The sequence below is a fragment of the Puntigrus tetrazona genome, chromosome 5 (assembly GCF_018831695.1).
Source record: "Puntigrus tetrazona isolate hp1 chromosome 5, ASM1883169v1, whole genome shotgun sequence".
Taxonomy (NCBI): domain Eukaryota; kingdom Metazoa; phylum Chordata; class Actinopteri; order Cypriniformes; family Cyprinidae; genus Puntigrus; species Puntigrus tetrazona.
This window is the reverse complement of record NC_056703.1, coordinates 25489821-25503759: the sequence shown is the minus strand read 5'-3', so window position 1 is coordinate 25503759 and position 13939 is coordinate 25489821. Positions and strand designations below refer to the sequence as shown.

Sequence of the window (13939 nt, the reverse complement as noted above, 5' to 3'; positions counted from 1 at the left end):
AGCGCCTTGTTTTTTTTGTAGAATGTACCAAAATTTTTTGATTTGACCACATGTATGTTTTTGAAGACTAGCAATATTCTGTTTCACATATAGAGGGTGCATGTTTGGCTGCATGATGGTCGCACAGCAACAAACTTCCAAATGTAAAAGGCACACTTAACATTAACAAACATTTTACATGCTTAATTGATGTATAAATATTGAAATAATAGTAGCCCATGTCTATATTTTCTAGTATATTTAAAAAAAATTTTGTCACGCAGTACCCAGCTAGAACAAGCTTCTGATTCTGTAACTTGTTTCTTGAGGTTAAGTAGATCAAGTTTCAGTCTAAGTGTCAAGTCCAACTGAACACCACTCTATTTAGCACTGTCAACAAAGGCAATTCAACTGCAGCAAAAAAAAATACTGTTGCATTTTGATTTTTAATCTCATAATTAGTGCCCTGTTAAGCAAACCTAAAGTCATTGGCTTATTTGATTTCTGTATTGTGATAAATTTCAAAGTAAAGCTTTTGTGTAAAAATAAATAGGGTGAGACTTGACTTTATCCAAGGATATAAATGTATACATTTAAGTGGGGAGGGAGATTGGCTGTGAGGGAACAGACCTACAGTCTTTACACAGTCAATTGTCAGCTCACAGCTGTTTAATTTCTGAATGCATTTGGTTAAAATTAGGAATGCACAAAATTCATTTTTTGCCGATATCCGTTATGTTGATATTTTCAACTTATTTTGAATGTAGATACTGATATATTTCCTTTTATTTGGAAACAACACCAAGTCTCTCCTGTACAGAAATTATATATAGATATTATCTAAAATATATATATTTTTATTTTAAATTAATTAGTTTTTAACAAGAATTTATAAATAAACTATATACCAATTGCTACATTTTCCACCAGAAAGATGCAGTGTTTTATTTTTATTTTAAGGTTTAACATTTGTAGATGTAGGCAAAAGAATTGTAAAAATCTTTTAGAGCTGATGATGTCTTAATTTTTTACATGTTATACATTAATGAATAAATCAGTATATATACAATTATTTAGGTTATAAATGTCATGTTTGGATTTTTTATGTAAACTGTAGCTTCTGACCTTTTAAATAAAAACATATTTTATAATATTATTTAGCATGTTAATTAGAAGTTGGCTAACCCCCTACCGTATTAGAAATCCTTACCGAACGTAGTCTGCCACTGCACCTGCTTTTACAGTTTACTTTCTACACTGAACAGGTCATTCTGTACTGTGCTTTACCAGATTAAATGCAGGGATCCAAAACAGTCAGTCAGTCAGTCAGTCAGTCATCTTTCATACATACTTTTCTAAACACTACTAAACACTAGCACCCTGAGCGCATGTGAGTTATCGGTGAGACATATCGGCATAATTTTTTAGATTATTTGATCTGATATCGGTTTGATAATATTGTGCATCCCTAGTTAAATTATTACATTATTGGCAGTTTATTGTATGGATCTATATTCAAGTTAAAGATTATTTTAGATTTTGCAGTGTATTCAAAATGTCCTTTTGTGAAAAAAAAAGTAATTTATATGTTTATAGTGCTGTTAACGTTAACGCATTAACACATGCAGTGAATCCAAAAAATATGTGTTAATAGTTTAATATATTTTAAATACCAAGAAAATACCAAGAAATTAAAAACCAATAATGGTGTCAATATTTTTGGCCATGACTGTATGTAACACAGTATGTATATATATATTTATTTTTAATTTTTATGACCTTGCTATTCAGCTGAATATGTACTTCACTGGATCTTTATTTCTTCAAGTCTGCCTTTGAAATTATTGATTACAGCTGTAAAATACATCTGTAGAGCAGGAGGGATGTGACCCTCTGTTAACCCTTTTTTCTGTGATTTTTGTTCTTGTCTACACCTACTGCACTATACATCTACTGCAGTGGTTCTGTACTAATGAGCTCATAAGTTAAATCAGGTGTAATAGAAGAGGGAGACATACAAAAAGTACAAGGTTAGGGGTACTCCAGGACAGGTTTAAGAACCACTGGTCTACTGTATCCCTCCTTCAGTTTATTAAAGGGGTCATACGTACACACACACACACACACACACCTTTGTACACTATATTATGTGCCACAGAATAAATGCTATTGTATTTATTTTATATATTTTTTGACATTTTGTTATGATTTTGGCAGAATGTTAAAGCTGATATTTTGTTTATTAAAAAGTAACAAAGTACAAAGCATATTGTGATTGCCAATATCCACATAACTGACAGAATTACTTTAAAGAAATGGAGGGAGATAAAGAGAAAGTCAGACAGCTTTGCTTAAGGTTTTTTGGTTGCCAGGAGGCAAACGTTTTTAACTCAAAATTTTCCTCTAAGGCTTGTGTCCCTGAAGGGTTTGCCAGCCTCTTTGCTGTGTCAGTGCATTTCCTTTGTATTAATGTGATGCACACAACACACATGCTAACAGATGGAGGTTATAGGATTAGAGTGTTCTACAGATTTAAAGCCAAGCTGTTTCTGTCCCACCCACTCTTCTTTGATATGGGTAATTGCAGCATTTGCTGTGGTCCCACTGGAGTAACTTATGTCTTATGCACTTAAACGCTGATAACAGTAATCTTGTCTTCTGGTTGAGGGATTCAGATTCAAGAGTTGTTAGGATGTCACCCGTTACCGCCAGAGGAAAGACTAAAAGAGTATTTGGAGTCAGAAACCAAGTTGGCTACATCTGTTTATATATCAAACATTGATTGGAGGAAACTTAATTTATTATTCTGGCTTTAAACTGCCCACTGGAGTGAACTTTGCTTTCACCAACCTAGGGGCGAAATGGGCACTCACGTCACCAATGACGTTTGGATTAACGTGTCACTTATGGTGTGGTTATGAAAACATCACATACGAAAGATTGGTGGGATCTCTTTTCTACATCATCAATACAAGGAAGACACAAGTGTAACAGAATAGATTTTAATAACAAAAGATAGGAGATAGAAGTAATCAACAACTATTAAATTAATACATAAAATAGGAATAAAGTGCATAAGATGCATAAAATGTTATTATGTTGAATGTTGCTATGTCAGACCTATGTTATCTGGAAAGAAACTGTTGCTTCCCCACGAAAAAAACAAGGTGAAGAACCTTATTAGGCATCTAACAAATACCTGAAAGATTATCTGTTAACAAATTCAATCAGCTATGTAATATCTAATGTAAATTAGGAAATCATATACTGATTAAACACAACAATGCCAAGGTCTCTGAAAGAGGTTTGGATAAGTGATAGTTACATTCACTGTGGTCTAGTGAGCAGTGCAGTGGCAGTGACATTCACTGGTTGTGCTGGGAACAATGCAGTGGAGAAAGGAGCAGGAATCTGTTAAAAGCCTTTAACATGAAGCGCTGGAGGATGCTGATCTCCTGAAGCACCAAAGGGTGCTAAAATCTGGAACAAGTGGATGTTACCCTGGAGTAGGTGCAGAAGGTCCTTACCTGGAACACACAAGCAAAAGTACCTTAGACTGAAGGTTTGCTCTCCATAGCTTAACCTTGCTGCTGATGTCTGTATGTCTTCTACTTCTCTGGGGTAGAGATTTAGAACTTGGCCAATCTGCTTTGGCTCTCTAGGATGGAAACTGTCTTGCTGGACAAAGACTCTGAAAAAAGGCTGAACGTAGATTATACCTTTCCTCACAGGCTCAGAACGTGGTTGTATCTGTTGCTGCCTCAAAGCTAGAGACTCAAGACTTGGTAGTTGTTATTGCCTCTTCCCTCACGGCCCTCAGATGGTTGTTTCCCTTAGTGTCTCACTAGACACGGCAGAGACTAGGAACCAAGTGTATTCTGTTAACGTCTTTTCCATTGCAGTACTCAGACTAAGAACAGTGGTATTCTGCTGCTGTCTCACTGTTTGAACTGGAGAATCAGAACTTTGATGATCGGTTTCAGTCCTTTCCTTGACTCAGAAATGTATCTTTTAATGTCTCTAGAAGAACCGAAGACCCAGAACAAGGAGTGTCTTTCGAAAGGGTGCCTTTATGTCTTTTCGATGAGGAGGAGATTGCAATGTGGGGCTTCTCCATTTCCATTTTGTGATTGGCTGATTCCATCAGAGCTGAGAATTTTGATGGTGGTCACATGCCAAAATCTTAGGAATCTGTCTGTTGGCGGGCGAAGGGCAGAAACTGCATTTTGACCAATGAGAAGTCCTGTCACTCCCAGGCTTTTTACCAGAGGTCTTCTTCTTGCTCTTTAAGAGGTATCAGGCAGTTGTCCTGGCATCTTTATTGGATAGTTTTTGACAGTTTTGATCTCTCTCATGCTGCACAACTGAACTGCATTTAGTAGGCATTTTGGCTTAGATGAGTACTGTTTGAAACTCTTTTTTACATTAAAACTTTGATGCACAACATCTTCATTTAATGTGTAAATAAAAGAAAATATGTGAACACAAAACAAACAGGTAAAAAGATTTAAGTCGTAACATGTAAATATACATAGACGCCAGTGGTGACCACAAAAACGTTACTTGCAAAATAATATTTTTGGTTGCAGTTGCAACCATTTTAGTCACAGTCTGAAGCCCTATAGTCCTATAGGGCTAGGGAGCAAGGGCCAGTTTAATAACAGCATGTGCCAGCTGAAGCCATCTTTTGCCATTAAAATAGTACTATCAGGTTTGGTGAAGAATTAGTGCTGAAAAGGCATGGACACAGTTATTTTTCACCTAACCTTATTGAAAATGCATTTCTAGGAGTTTCCATTTCAGATGTAAAATTTATGGGAGGAAATTATTCAAATGTATCACACAATGTAAGGTTTGCACTCATCAAATTACTGGTATCTGCACCATTATTTAACAGCAAAAACAATTTTGTGCTTGAAATGACAGCAAGTATTGTTGCTAGAGGACGTAGTGCAGAGGTAAGAGAGATTTTTTTTTTTCACACATAATATTTTTGGAATGTAAGAAGAATGCGAAAATATAATTTCCCAAGCCATATTATATTTAATTTGCTTCTGGAAATAAAAGACAACTTGGAACCTTCAACTAAGAGTTAAGCAATACCAAGTTAACCATTTTTTTGGCTTCCGATCCTTATCAATGTACTAAGGCTTTTTATTTATTTAAATTCTTTATTTGTGCCTGCTCTTTCTGTGTAAATGAGATGTTGTGTTTGTGTTCTTGAATTTGCCCATTGTTACTAAACCATCTGCAGAAATATTCACATCCAAAGGCGCTCTTTTGGAATTGTACTGTTTGGCAAAACCGGCCCTTGGTATTAGTAGTACGTGTTATAGTTCAGTAATGATAATGACTTAGGTTACCTTCCTTGTTCCTTGTACTTCCTACAGCAATTTTCACGTGGAGGTCAAAGTGCCACATGATGCTTGTATTGAGAGGTACATCTCCTCTCTTCTGTCTCAGTATCGGCAGCTGCTATGGCTGGTTGCTAGGCAACCACATCTCTGCACAAAGACAGAGCCCAGCTGGGGTGGACTAGTCTGCCAGTCAGCACGTCCTTCCGGAGGTGTGACTGTGAATGTGTGAGTGTGTGTGGAGGGTTTATTGAGTTTACTGTATGCACAGGCAAAAATGCTTGCAGATCCCTGTCGATTCATATGGCTATCAAACAAACAGTGACTCTTGAAAAGCTTGATTTTGCACCACCTACTAGATTTTTACCTTTTTGAAAGAAAAATATTTTATTTTTTAATTGTCTGCAACAACACCAACAAACCACATGATTTTAAGTATAATGCATGTCTGTTGCACAACACTGAAGTAATGGTGTTGCTTGCCTTTGCAAATACACCTAATAATTACTGAGTGAAATAACAATAATTTTGTTAATGCAGAATTGAGTAAAATTCAAAATACAGAATTTGTTAGAGGTTAGATTTTTCACTTTCATTTTTGTGCCTGAGAAACACATGCTCACCTTTGGTGAGAATGAAGTGCAGTTTAGTTAAACATTCTGAAATAGGCATAATTGTTGTCTGAAAACCCCACCCCTTCTGGTATTTCTACAGAATAACACAGACAGAGAGAAGAGACAGAGAGAAGAGACAAAGAGAATGAGCATTTTTTTTCCTTTTCTCTGTACTCTCCTGCAATCTAGTGGTTGTAAACTATACCATAAACCCTATCCCCTGTCTAGTACTAGAGTCAACAGTTTCACAACACACAGCTGAGTATGTATTTAGTTTACCCAGATTTTTACATTTCTGTATTAAATTAGAACTTTAAAATTAGAATCAGGTCACAAGCTGCATTTTTATGTTTCTAAAGGGGCACTTAATTAGCAAGACTAATATATCAATAATATAGAGATAAAAAAATAGAAATGAAAGACCAGGCTCAGCAAAATAAGAGATTAATTGTGCAGTGAATATGGCATCAATGATTATAGTAGGTTTTTAATCAGGGTGACAATGCAGAATGATTCACAGAGTTAAAGTCTTGATCAAGGTTGTGTTATATGCTTTCTTTAAGCACAATTTAAACAGTGGTGGGAACGTTACTTTAAAAAGTAATTAGTTATAGTTACTAGTTACTTCTCAAATAGTAACAGAGTTACATCATAAAAAATGAACTTATAACCAGGGAAAGTAACTATTCAAATATGTCAAATATCTTGGATATCCCCAATATAAATATGGAAACTGAATGAAAAGGACACTAAATAGAATAAATTATTATTATAAAACATCGTACACTCATCTAGACTATTTTAATATTTCTGTGGGACAATGTGAGAGACATTGACTATCAAGACTATTAAATTCAATATATTATTGTAAATATCATTAGCTCTCTATGGACACCTCTATGGAATAGAATCATATTTGCTTATAGCATTATAATATGATGTGCTAATTTATCATTATAAGATGATAGAAGTTTAATAATTCGAATAACCATGAATGTATATTTGATGAGTGAACTTAGTGATGCTTAAGAGATTCTACTACTAATAACAATATAAAGTGCACTACGATTTATGAGCTGGTGGGTTCATGAATATTATTCATGTTGTCTGCATTAGCTCAAATTGATTTAGTGAAATCAAAACAGGGACGACAAAAAGTGAGTGCTAGCCAATGAGTGCATTAGTTCCACCCATTACCAGAGAAATTGGCAGTTTTTAAAAAGCTGAAGAATTCCAAAAGGAATTCTGTTATTTTGACAGGACAACAAAAATAGTGTTTCCATGTAAGCATATAAATTCTGCATTTTATTTAAGACTCTCTAGCTCTGTATCTTTCTTTGTGTGTGTGACTCAAAGTATCGGCAACCCATGAGCATTCATGCTAGAGTTTATGGTATGTCAAATACATATACATTACACTGCTCATCCATTAGGATGAACTGAGCCTATTTTAAATTATAGTAACGCCACATTTTATTGTCAGTAACGGTAATGGCTTTATAATGGGGAATTTAATTGATTATTTGTTACTGGAAAAAATAATGTTGTTATTAATGCCGTTATTTGAATAATAGTTGAATAACAGTTTCAATTCAACAGTTGATTTTCATGTTGCTAAGAGTTACAAAGTTTGTGACAAAATTGGACTGTATTTGAGTCTATCAAAGATTGTGTTTATACATTAACATTATCTATGGATAGGATTGTAAACATTTCAGTGCAAATCACCTGTGCGAAATCAAAGTCATTTTTGCAAAAATATACCAAACAAATAATGCTCTGCTGAGACATTCACATAGTTGAAACAGTCACTTTCCTAAAAATAGAGCCCTTTGAAAGGTAATGTTTCTTTTAGTTAAATTATCCCATTGTAGCTTTTCTTCTCTCCTAGCATGCTAATGGGTGGGGCAAAGAGAGGCATTGATCGGTTGCTGTGGAAGCAGTCTTGTGCTGATGTATTCATCTGTATTACTCTATAATAAAGAGGAGGAATTAGTCATTTTGGAAGCTTGGTTTTAACAAAATCTGCTTTTAGACTAATGTCAAATTCTTCTCATATGTGATGCTATGACTGATTTGTTGTTGATTTATTGATTTATTTATATTTACTGCTGTATGATCAAATTAAAGTATTCATCTTCTTTTTCATCACCTTTCCGCTTTTGCAATTGGCATGGCATGCATTGACAGAGTATTATATACAATATAATAGGCAGTGTTGCTTTTTTCCTTCTGGAGACGCAGCACTTCTGCTAGAGAGAAAAAGATATTGTTTGAAAGAAACACACATCTGCCAAAGAAACTATTTTGTAGTTGTTTTAATTTAATACAGAAAAACTGCAGTCATTTTGGCAATATAAATTGAAAAGATATATTGCAGTAGTACAAAATTATCCATAGACTTTGTCATTTTTAGTTTCATTATTGGGCAATTCCAGCATTACTGACGGTAAATTCACATTCATATTATTTATTGTTAAATTATTATGGCTTCTTGTCTGCTGCAAGATTAAATTTATGGTGCTGGCTTTTATCTTGGATGCGTCTCTAATGAAAAAAGCAACCTTCACAGATTACAAAATTAGGATTAGGGAGTATATGCTTTCGTTTTGAAGTGGTTCTTTTAAATGTAGACATTTCAAACTTTCACATTAAAATTAATCTTCACGAGACATCAGAGATTTGCTGATCCTACTCCGATTTCATGATTATTAGTTGTTCTTGATCAAGATAAAATGGATGACTTTCAAAAGCATGCTTTAACAATTTTTTTTGCATTAAATAATGAAGATTTGAATAACGCAGACAAAAAAAATGGAACTGCACATTTTCCATTTAACAATATTGCATAAAAACCCTACAAAATTACTCTGAATATTAGACTAACTTACCAATAAAATATTTTTACTTATAAAAAAACTAAACAATGTTTCATCAACATTCAGTATAATGAAGTATGTTAGCAGATCAAAAAAGAGACATGTGACTTCACTCAGTGAATTAAGTTGAGTGAACAACTTGGTCCAAATTTAAGTTGCCTTACAATTTTAAGTTAAGTGTACAAAGCAGGTTAAGATGAATGTACAAATAATTATAAAACGTTATAGATTGTGCAGTTTTACATTTTCCATATGCATTACAAAAGTTAATTAATTGCTTTACATGCTATAATACAAAACAGAACCAAATTAGAATTGCAATGAAGGAAAAATACAAATCAGAATAAATGTAACCCCACAGCATCTTTTGCCCCTCTGCATCAAATCTTGCATTGATATTTTATAGAATGCATGTAGAATACCTGCATTTAATGCGGTTGCATTTTACATTTATTTATGTATTTATTTATTTATTTATTTTACTCAAATTGTATGAAAGCAAGTAAAAAAGGCTCCCTTTAAAAACACTCAAGTCAGTTAATTAAGCTCTTTTTTTTACGTTAAGTGCACTTTGTTGATTATAATTAGAGAACAGGATTAAACGTGAGGACATTTTTAATAATCTGTCCCATTCCGTTTCAGTGATTTAGCTAAATCGTGGCTAGGTTTAATTTATTAGTTTGTTTTAGTTTGGCATAATGGGAGCAAATTACAGGGCCTCACACATTTTGCTAAAATAAAAGAAAGAATTTAGAAAATCAGTGAACAGATACCTTTTCCCCAAGTAGTTCTTTGTCAAAATAAAGGACAGGTAACAAATAATAACTGAATGCATCTACTTTATATGAATTATTATAGAGTGGATTATATAATCAATGTGTTAATTTGTCTTTGTACGTAATTAGTGCATTTCAGAAATTTCCATTACACTCCTCCCTTTTGATCATTCATTGATCACTCAAAAGTAATAATAAATTAAAATATTTGCCTTTAATACTAGTACTACTAATACATATAAATATACTAATACATCAAGTGTGCTAATTCACTAGGACTCAAAACACACTACCACTCTAATAAGGGTAAAGAAAAACATATGAATTCACTTATGCCAAGATTACTTATGTTCATAAGAAAATCAATAAAACTTATATATGATTATAAAATAAAATCCAGTATGGTGTTCAAACAGAACAGCTTCCCTTACTTTTCTTTTCTTTCATTAGTTTCATTATCTTGTAACACAGACAAAGACCTGGAAAAAAGACTCTTTACAGTGTTTACAGAGCTTACTTATTCTTTTTCTTTGCTTGAAGTATTACAGGTGTCAATTTTCAGATTCTCTCTAGACTTGTGGTTCACATCAGAAAAACTCATGTTACTCCTGTCACCATTCCAAATATATACTTTACCATGTGGTTTTGAGCACCAAAGGGTTCCAAAACACAAAATACACAAATGTGGCCAGGTGAAGGTACAAAAGGTCCTTGTCTAGAAATTGCAAGTGAAAGTACCTTGGAGGGAACATTTACACCCCGGAGCTTAACCTTGTTGCAGTCTATTTGTTTCCTGCCCCTCTGGGCTACAGGCTCAGAATTAGGTCGATCTGCTTTGTCTCTCTAGGACGGAGAATCAGGACGTGCTGCATCTGTTGTTGTCTCACTTGATGAAGACTCTGAACGAAGTCTGAAATTAGATCTCCTTCCTTGCTGGCTGAAGGCTCAGAACATGGTAGTATCTGTTGCTGCCTTTAAACTGGAGATTTAGAACTTATATCTGTTATTGCCTCTTCCCTGAGGCTCAGAACATTGGTGATTTGTTGCAGTCCTTTCCTTGACAGAATCAGAAAGGAGGTTTAACATTGTCTCACTGGACGCAATAGAACTCAGAACGTCAGTGTTTATTTTACTGTCTCTCCCTTTTGAGAGAACCTAGTTGACCTGTTATCAGAACAATGAGTGTTCTTTGAGAAGGTATCTTAATCTTTTTCCAATAAGGAGGAGATTGCAATCTGGCACTTCTCCATTTCCTGGCTGTGATTGGCTGTTTCCATCAGAGTGGGGGGTGGGACACTTTACTGCATTACATAATTACACTTCACTGTCATTGAGAATTCTTATTTATCTGAATTACTTTAAGATGTGTGTGTGTGTGTGTGTGTGTGTGTGTGTGTGTGTGTGTGTGTGTGTTGTAGATTGCATCAGTTTAAGGTTTGAGAACATACTTACAAATGGATTTGGATAGAACTTTGTGATATCTTTCTTTGTTTAACCCACTGCTGCTGCGTCCAGAGCTCCTAAGGAATTTTTATGATGGTCACAGGCCAAAACCTCAGTCTGTTTGGTGGGTGAAGAGCAGAAACTGCATTTTAACCAATGTGAAGTCTTATCCTTCCTGTGTATCAAAAGTCTTCTTCTTGCACAAATTGTTAGCTGTTTAATACGTTAAACATTTTTGTTATTACTTACAGAGACCTGCATGATCAGGCACCATCCTATATTCAGGATTTAGTACATCCTGTACATTACCTGGTCGGTTTTAAGGTCTTCTGACCTGGACCTTTTAACTATCCCTAGAACATGTTTTAAGACAAGTGTAGTCAACAATGTTAGTGTTCTGCTTCGAAGTGACCAGTATGCCTGGTGACCTGACGCTGTGATCAGTTGTGAAATCCCAATTCATTGGTCACAGACATGACTCAGAGTGACAGACTAAAAGGGGACTTGCCATTTAAGCCATCAAAAAATCTTAAAAAAAAATTGTACTGATCAATTACAAAGGGCCACTGTAAAATCAGTGTGCAGTGCCTAAACAAATGTGCATGTGAAAGACGATCATAACTGAAGTACAAAGCTTTGTATAAAAAATGAATAGTAATTGGAGAATTTTTAAGTGAAACAGGCTCCAACGGCATTTCAATTTCACTTTAAATAAATAATTTTTGATGTTTTTATGCTGTTTTAAACTAAATAATAAGCATATTAAGCATTTAAGCATATGTGCCAATCTTTTGTTTTATAAAGACTAGCACCAAGGTCCAGTGTGTTTCATTTTCTTTGTCCAGCAGTTCATTTGTATTCCATTCCGTGACTAGTGTGTGTAGTACTAAGATATCTCCCCTTCAGCATCAATGCTATAAGTGCAGTTAGAGGAGGGGTGGATACATTTACCTTCAGAGAAAGACGGACACCCAGTATTAAAATTCAGCACAGTCGTTGTGCTGCCAGAAACAAAACTATTATAGAACCTTCTTAATATGCGGATGATCTCACTCACAGCCAATCAGATTCTTTCATTTCCACACACATGCCCTTATCTGTCTAACCATTCAGGAGAAGGTTTTTTTCCTCTTTCTTTCTTTCTCGCTTTCTCTGTTTTGCTGAGTGAGCGGCCTATAGACTGCAAGTAATCATAGAGGATGTTGCTATGGCGACAACAAATCTGCAGGGCGATTGATGGTGCAGCAGTTGCTGTGACAATAGTGCTGCAAGAATACGCTGAGTGGAAGCTTTATGTTTAGCTTGACAAGGTCAGGTATGTGGGGGGACAAGAACCCATCAAAATCTAATGTACCACCCTCAGGATTACATACCGCATTGCATTTCTGTACTGTATTTACTGCAGTGATCCCTGACAGTTACACCCAACCTGTATACTGTGTGACTGCAAATAATGTTTGTTTGTGGCAGAAATGTTTAGCTACCCACAGTTTCCAAAATTAAGGGCTTTTTTGTAGAATGAGGCCAGTTCACGGTTGCCAAATGTGAACACAAGTCCTTTGATTTTTATTATTTTAAATTAGTTATTTGCTGGCTGCCTAACATGGTCTAATACAGTTCAAAATTTTGACTATTTCATTCTATATTTGTGATCTGAACAGAATATTTTAATCTTATATGAAAACCACTATGTTTGGTGCTACTAACATATCAGACAAACACATACACACACACATACTCCTATGCAAATATATATATATTTTTCTTACAGGATTACAGGAATCATCAAACTGAAATGTTCACTCTTTTTGTAATTAATTTCTACCTAGTCTTTTTGTATTTATGTGTCTTTCACCTTCTTTGCTCTTGTGTTTTTTGGGGTTTTTTTGCAATACACTTTTATTGTGCTGCAGCTATGCTCAAACACACACACACACACACACACACACACGGCTTACTGTGTTTTTGGATTAGGCACCTCCAGTTGTGTTCTTTTTAATTGTTCTCTTTTAAAAGAAGGCAGACATTAATTAGTGTGATTCCTGGAGGCGATACCAAATGTCAGAGTGTTAAAGAACCTTTTAGCAGTCGTACATTTTGCAAAATGAATAGCAGCATAAATGTGAGCGCACAGACAATCTCCACCCCAACCCTGAAGCAAATAGAGCTCCCAAAGGAAAAATAAGGGCTGTGTCTTCATTTTTCATATTTTTGTCTTTGCTATGTAGCACAAGCTTTTGATATTTTAAAAGGCATTTGAGAAACTCCTCCTTAAAAGAGTGCTTTATTTATTATTATTATTAATAATAAATCTGTACATCTTTAACAAAATTTCACACATAACATACAAAATGCTTCATATCTCTTGCAAAATTACACGCTTCATTCAAAACATCACAAACATCTCAAAAGCAAACATTTGTTTTATGTTGCAAACCCCATTGCCGTAATATAATATTTTTGGATATATAATATACAGAGTAATCCAAAAACCTTAAGTTCTTCTTTTATGAGTTCCTATGTGCATTTCTTGACCAGATTGAAAATAATTGGCAGAGTTGCCAACACAAAAGCATGAAACCAAGCTATTTATTGTTCATTTGTTTGTTTTATTCACTGTAAACCTTTGTGGTTGTGAATCCAGCATTATACTCAGTAGGAAAATAAATGCATTAACTCTGTGCAGATGGACAGAAATAAACATACTTTTGAAAAAGGTGAAACTGTAGCATAATATATTTATTCAGAATGTACTGTACATATGCAAAGAATGCACAGTATGATAACCCACCAGACTGTGACAAGTCCTGCAATGCACTGTAGTAAATAGGTGCTAAAGTATATGTTTTATAGTACACCATATGTTATGCTGAATAGATATATGTGCATGTGTA

General features: G+C 34.7%; 1 protein-coding gene across 1 annotated transcript in view; it reads left to right on the top strand.

Annotated features, from left to right (window-relative positions):
- Positions 1-13939, top strand: part of LOC122345798 (neuronal migration protein doublecortin-like) — a 53186-nt gene that overhangs the window by 20078 nt on the left and 19169 nt on the right. The window lies entirely within an intron of this gene.